This window comes from Palaemon carinicauda, chromosome 3, assembly GCF_036898095.1.
Source record: "Palaemon carinicauda isolate YSFRI2023 chromosome 3, ASM3689809v2, whole genome shotgun sequence".
NCBI lineage: Eukaryota > Metazoa > Arthropoda > Malacostraca > Decapoda > Palaemonidae > Palaemon > Palaemon carinicauda.
The window spans coordinates 79,994,993-80,002,246 of record NC_090727.1 but is presented as its reverse complement, the minus strand read 5'-3'; positions in this window follow the sequence as shown (position 1 = coordinate 80,002,246).

The window sequence follows — 7,254 nt, the reverse complement described above, 5'->3', positions numbered from 1 at the left end:
TCCCCGCTCTTCGTCTGACTGCCTTCAGACTATCGAAAGACTCTCAAGAGCTCGAGGATTTTCGAAGGAGGCAGCCAGTGCGATTGCAAGAGCGAGGAGAGCTTCTACCATTAGAGTATACCAGTCGAAGTGGGAAGTCTTTCGAGACTGGTGCAAGTCAGCATCTGTGTCCTCGTCCAGTACCTCTGTAGCCCAAATCGCAGATTTTCTTTTACATCTGAGAAATGTTCGCTCCCTCTCAGCTCCCACGATTAAGGGCTACAGGAGCATGTTGGCTTCGGTCTTTCGGCATAGAGGCTTAGATCTTTCCAACAATAAAGATCTCCAAGATCTCCTTAAGTCTTTCGAGACCTCTAAGGAACGTCGTTTGGCAACTCCTGGATGGAACTTAGACGTGGTCCTAAGGTTCCTCATGTCAGACAGGTTTGAGCCATTACATTCAGCCTCCCTGAAGGATCTCACCCTCAAGACACTTTTCCTAGTGTGCTTGGCTTCGGCTAAAAGGGTCAGGGAACTTCATGCCTTCAGTAAGAACATCGGCTTTTCTACAGAAAAAGCCACTTGTTCACTTCAACTTGGTTTCCTGGCCAAAAATGAACTGCCTTCTCGTCCTTGGCCTAAATCTTTTGATATTCCTTGCTTATCAGAGATCGTAGGCAACGAACTGGAAAGAGTGTTATGTCCTGTTAGAGCTCTTAAGTTCTATTTAGCTCGTACTAAGTCCTTACGAGGTAGATCTGAGGCATTATGGTGCTCAGTTAAGAAACCATCATTGCCTATGTCAAAGAATGCTTTGTCATATTTTATCAGATTTTTAATACGAGAAGCTCATTCTCACTTGAATGAGAAAGACCGATGTTTGCTTAAGGTTAAGACGCACGAAGTAAGAGCTATAGCAACCTCCGTGGCCTTCAAGCAAAATAGATCTCTGCAAAGTATTATGGACGCGACTTTTTGGAGAAGCAAGTCAGTGTTCGCGTCATTTTACTTAAAAGATGTCCAGACTCTTTACGAGGACTGCTACACACTGGGTCCATTCGTTGCAGCGAGTGCAGTAGTGGGTGAGGGTTCTACCACTACATTACCCTAATTCCAATATCCTTTTTAATCTGTCTCTTGAAATGTTTTTAATATTGTTTTTTGGGTTGTACGGAAGGCTAAGAAGCCTTTCGCATCCTGGTTGATTTGGCGGGTGGTCAAAGTCATTTCTTGAGAGCGCCCAGATTAGGGGTTTGATGAGGTCCTGTTGTATGGGTTGCAGCCCTTGATACTTCAGCTCCTGGGAGTCTTTCAGCATCCTAAGAGGATCGCTGGGCTTCGTGAGGAAGACAGACTTACAAGGCAGAGTAATCGTCTAAGTCAACTTCCTTACCAGGTGCCTATATATTTGGGTTTTGTTATAATATAACTGTCAAAAACTCTAAGCATATACGCTGTAAACTTAATTAACTCTGGTCTCTACCCACCACCTTGGGTGTGAATCAGCTATTATATATTCACCGGCTAAGTTAAATATTTAAAAATGATATTTTAATTATAAAATAAATTTTTGAATATACTTACCCGGTGAATATATAAATTAAAGGCCCTCCCTTCCTCCCCAATAGAGACGCAGCGGGACGAGAAGAATTGAGGCTTGTTTACATGCATATGCGGTATCTGGCCGATAGTTGGCTCTGGTGGGCACACCCGCAACCTTCATAGCGATCGCTCGCGAGTTTTTGTGTGTTTTTCTGTCGAGCCGCTGGAGCAGCAGCTATTATATATTCACCGGGTAAGTATATTCAAAAATTTATTTTATAATTAAAATATCATTTTAATGTAAAATTCATCATGGAAAAAAGTTCATCCCTCGTACTTTACCTATGTTCCTCCGGTCTTTTTTTTTATTTTTACATCTTACTGTCGAACCTCTTTCAACTCTTACTTCTTAGTGTAACTGCACGGTTTTCCTCCAGTTGCACTTTGACGCTGAATGTGCTTACAAACCCCTGTGCTAGACTATGTAGCCCAAATCCATAAATCCAATCTAGAAAGAGTCAATAGAGCATAAATCGAACATCCGTACTAAACATGACATTGCTATTAACTGAAACCAGTTCTCTGGAGTTGTACCAAATTCCAGAACCATAGTTGATTGGATATACAGTGGTACCTCTACATAAGAATGTCCCAACATACGAATTTTTCAACATACGAAGTAAAATTTGACCAAATTTCTGCCTCGACATCCGAAGTGTTGCTCCAACATACGAAGTAAACATTACGCCATTGAGCGTCGAGTGCTCAGTTCTCTGTTCTTGTGTGTATCGTGTGGTTGTCCTCTGTTTGGTCTGTTATTAACATTGCTTATTTTCTTCCTTTTCTCACATTTCCTTTTTGATTTTACCTATAATCATGGTGCCTAAGAAGCTAAGTTTCAGTACTGGAAGAACGCAATTCTTTCATTAGAATTGAAGCAAGAAATTATAGAAAAACATGAGAACAGTGTGCATGTGAGTGATACTGTATGGCTAAACAATATGGCCGGAATAGGCCTATGATCTCGAGGATCATCAAGCTGAAGGCAGCCATTAAAGCAAATAACCATCGAAGGGGATCACCCTTATTACAAGACATCGTAGCAATACCCTGGAAGAGATAGAACGCCTTTTGTTGATAGGGATAAAGGACAAAGAGAGTGTTGGCAACGATCATTTGTGAGAAGGGCCAGCGTGATGAACAGAAAGAAAGAAAAAAGTGAAGCAAAGAAAACCAAGATAGCATTAACAAGCTCTTTTAAATAACACTTCTCTCTTTTTCTGTTTCTCTCTAAACATAGCATTAACATGTTCTTTAAATAAAATCTCTCTCTCTCTCTCTCTCTCTCTCTCTCTCTCTCTCTCTCTCTCTCTCTCTCTCGTTCTTCTTCGCTGTTATAGTGTTAGATACGGCTATTATTTTTTTTCCGAGAGAGAGAGAGAAAGAGATTGAACAAAGATGTGTTTAGAGTACATATGATTTTTAACAGCGTCAATGAGTTGAAAAACAATTAAATGTAACTAAGAAAGTAATAACAGCTAATCTGAATTCCTTTATTAACTAAAACAAATATTGATACAAACACACTGGTGTGCGTATGCACAAACACACATACACAGGTGCAAGAATTGCTACGCAGTAAGAGAGACGGTCGGGGAGGAGGTAGAGATGGTGAGTGCGATAGCATACCGTAACTCGTCACTGAAAGTGATGAAAATAAAAAATCAAAAGAAAAAAATATAAAAAATATGAAATATAAAAAAAAAAAATAAATAAGCTAAGTTAGATTAAAATTTCCGTTGTGTAAGTTACGGTATGTTATCGCAGTCACCATCTCTACCTCCTCGCCGATCGTGTCTCCTCGTGCGTGTTTGCGCATACGCACACGAGTGTGTTTGTATCAATATTTGTTTTAGTTAATAAAGGAATTCAGATTCGCTGATATTGTTTATTTAGTTACATTTAACTGTCTTTCAACTCGTTAATGCTGTTAAAAATCATATGTACACAACACACTTTTGTTTAATCTCTCTCTCTCTCTCTCTCTCTCTCTCTCTCTCTCTCTCTCTCTCTCTCTCTCTCTCTCTCTCTCTCTCTCTCAGAAAAAAAAATAATAGACGTCTCTAACACTTAACAGTGAAGAAGAACAAGAGAGAGAGAGAGAGAGAGAGAGAGAGAGAGAGAGAGAGTATTTATTTAAAGAACATGTTAACACCATGTCTACCTTTTCGCCGATCGTCCGTCTCCTCCTGGCGTAGCAAATCCTACACATGCGTTGGCCTGTCTCTAAGGTAAAGTGGCAATAAGACACATTTTTTATTTATTATTTCTTTATAATTATCTTTTTTACATGCTTCTTTCATATTATGCAGTTATGTTATTGTTTTGTGTAATAATGTGTAGCCATTTATTAAAGGATTTATTATGGGTTTTTAGGCTGAGGAACGAATTAAATGAATTACCATATATTCTTATGGGAAAATTCGTTTCTACATCCGAACATTTTCTACATCTGAAGTCGGTTGTGGAACGAATTAAATTCGTATGTAGAGGTACCACTGTACTTGAAACGTACCTAACAAGATTCAGCATTATTCTTGTGTACAAAATTCTGTTTGAAAAAGCTAAATAGTGTCTGATTTTTATGCTCACAATGCATTGCTAAAGAACTAATTCTGATTGGGAGCCACATCTGTTTTTTTTTTTTTCAGACTAATAATATACACTAGCAAATATTTTGAGGCCCTTTGCGTCAATAGACGTAGGAGGAGATGATGATTATGAGGAAATATTTGGGAATTATTTTTTTTGTAGATTTTAGTATGTTTTTCCTATTTAGATTAAGTCAAGAGGACTCCTTAATAAAGAAATAAAATGCAATATCCTCTCTTGGTTTGAACTGTAACACATTTACAGTACAGTATTATCAAAGGGATACACAAACTACAGTTCTGTACAGTAATGCTGTATTTCTGATATAAATGAAAGCCAAATTAGTTCCAAATGCACAAAAATAAGAAAAATGAGCATTTTTAACTGATATACAATTCTGTTGAAAAACTAAACATACATTTATTCTGGATTTAAGAGTATACTGTAATTTCCCTATGCCTTCTTGTTTGCGAACCAACTCGACCTTCATTTCAATTGGAAATGATTGCGTTTAGAGATGGAAGACCTATTTCAGAACTAACCTAGCTTGCTTTAAATTTGGTATGGGGTTTCCTTTCTTAGCCTTTTACATCTAAGGTACCCCCAACTCACCTAACCTAGCATGCTGTAAATCTAACCTAACCTAGGGGGCAAGGACTTAACAGGGCCAGGGAGCTTTGCCCTTTCTTGATTGCTTCACCAAAGTGGACACAACATTCTGTAAATTTACTCAAGTGACAAGGAAATCCTCTTAGACTAACTTACATACATACATATACCAAGGCCCTTCCCCCAATTTTGGGGGGTAGCCGACACCAACAATGAAACAAAACAAAAAAGGGACCTCTACTCTCTATGTTCCTTCAGCCTAACCAGGGACTCAACCGAGTTCAGCTGGTACTGCTAGGGTGCCACAGCCCAAGCCTAACTTACCACAGCTTAATGCAACAACAGGTGGTCTGTCCTTTCTTTGATACGAAGGAGTTCGGCTTCACCCTACTGTACCCTTTCACAATAACCAGACTCACTATATGATTTGTATACTAACATCAAAATAATACTGTAGTCAAAACACAGCTTAAGGCATGAATACTCAAGCTACCAGACAACACAGCACACTAAATAATTTAAGAGAAAATTAGGCCTAAGTAATGATAGTAAATGACATTCAATATCATACTTAACTACATACCTGACACTGGGGTTTAATATAAAATTCAATCATATTGTCTCAGGCACTAAGTACAGTAATTGAAAATTTTTGTTTACCAGTAAATATCACAAAGAAATCACTATAGGGAAAATAACACTATTTGAGATGGGGAAAAGTTAAAGTTGACTTTCTCTACTGCAGCATTATGTGATACCTTTAGCAAACAACTCAAAACTGAAGTGTCATATTGACTTACAAAACTGTAAAAAAGATCTTTCCATTTTTGTATATCACATTGGTTGAAAATAAAAGTTTGTTCCAAGACGAACGCAAAGCGTTGTCATTTAATATGAGTACAGTATGTTCCTAGTGAAACTGGATACAGTTGTTAGAACTTTTAATGAAGTGACAGTGATTACGGAAACCCCGCCTATCTGACAGGCCACTGAGCTCCACTGTTTTCTGCTACCCGAGAGTACAGATTTACTCCAGGTGCTGCAAACTGGCTGTTTAAATTTTTTGTTTTTTCTTCTAAGTAATAATAATTATTATTATTACTAGCCAAACTTCAACCCTAGTTAGAAAACAGGATGCTATAAGCCTAAAGGTTCCAACAGGGATAAATAGCCCAGGTAGGAAAGGAAATAAAGATATAAATAAACTACAAGAGAAGTAATGAATAATTGATATAAAATATTTTAAGATCAATAACAATGTTAAAATAGAACTGTCATATATAAACTATGAAGAGAGTCTTATTTCAGCTTGTTCAACATGAAAAACATTCGCAGCAAGTTTGAATTTGTGAAGTTCCACCTATTCAACTGCATGGTAAGGAAGATCATTCCACAATCTGGTCATAGTTGGATTAAAACTTCTAGAATACTGGGTAGTTTTGAGCTTTATAGTGGAGAAGGCGTAACTGATAGAATTAACGGCATATCTAGTATTACATGCAGGATGGTACAGTCTAGAAAGATCTGGATGTAAAGGACGGTCAGAATTATGAAAAATCTTATGCATCATGCATAAAGAACTAACTGAACGATTGTACCATAGATTAATATTCAGATTTGGAATAAGGAATTTAAAAGACCCCAGGTTTAAGTCCAGCAAATTAAGATGGGAGTCATCAGCTGAAAACCGGACAGGATAACAGTTTTCCCAATAAATGTACCGGACAGTTTTGTTTAACCTGCCAAGATACACCTTCTGTTGATGTTTATTCTCTCACAAGTGAGGACCGGTGATAACAATGTTATTGTAGCTGAGAAAGTGGGACATCCTTGCATACCAACGATTGATGAAGACCTCCACGTTACCCCTTCACCTATGCCACACTGTCACTTCATCGTACCGGTTGAAAAGAAAGGGGTCTGTCATTCTTTTCCCTTTTCTAGATGAAATACAGTGCTCCTATAAGACCGGTCGATATGAGTTGCTTATACAGTACTGTACATCACTCCTACCATTTCTCTCCTAGTGGGAGAGATAGTGTTTCCCAAGAGTCCTAGTGACTACTTCACATTGGAGCGCTAATTGTGCCATCACCATGCACTCCATTAGAATCTACTATACATATGTGTAATCCTACTAGAGTGCCACTTCATCTGTGTATGCGCACGCTCCTGCAGGAGTGTTACCTCATCTATTTGCTCCCGCTCTACAGTACTACACTCATAGTTTGCCTAGTTCTTGGAAGCATGGCAAGAATGTCATTCACTCTTCCAGGGAGCCACTGTCTCCAGCTGACAAGAAGTGTGGTGTTATCTACTTATCTGCAGAGAGAATCATGATGAAATCTATGAGAATCCTCACCTGTTTGCTCGGGCTTTCACTTGTATGCGCTAGGGCACTTTACATTTACATATAATCTTCAGACCTAATATTTTCTTGTTTTTGCACTCACTGGTGATGGCTCCCACTCT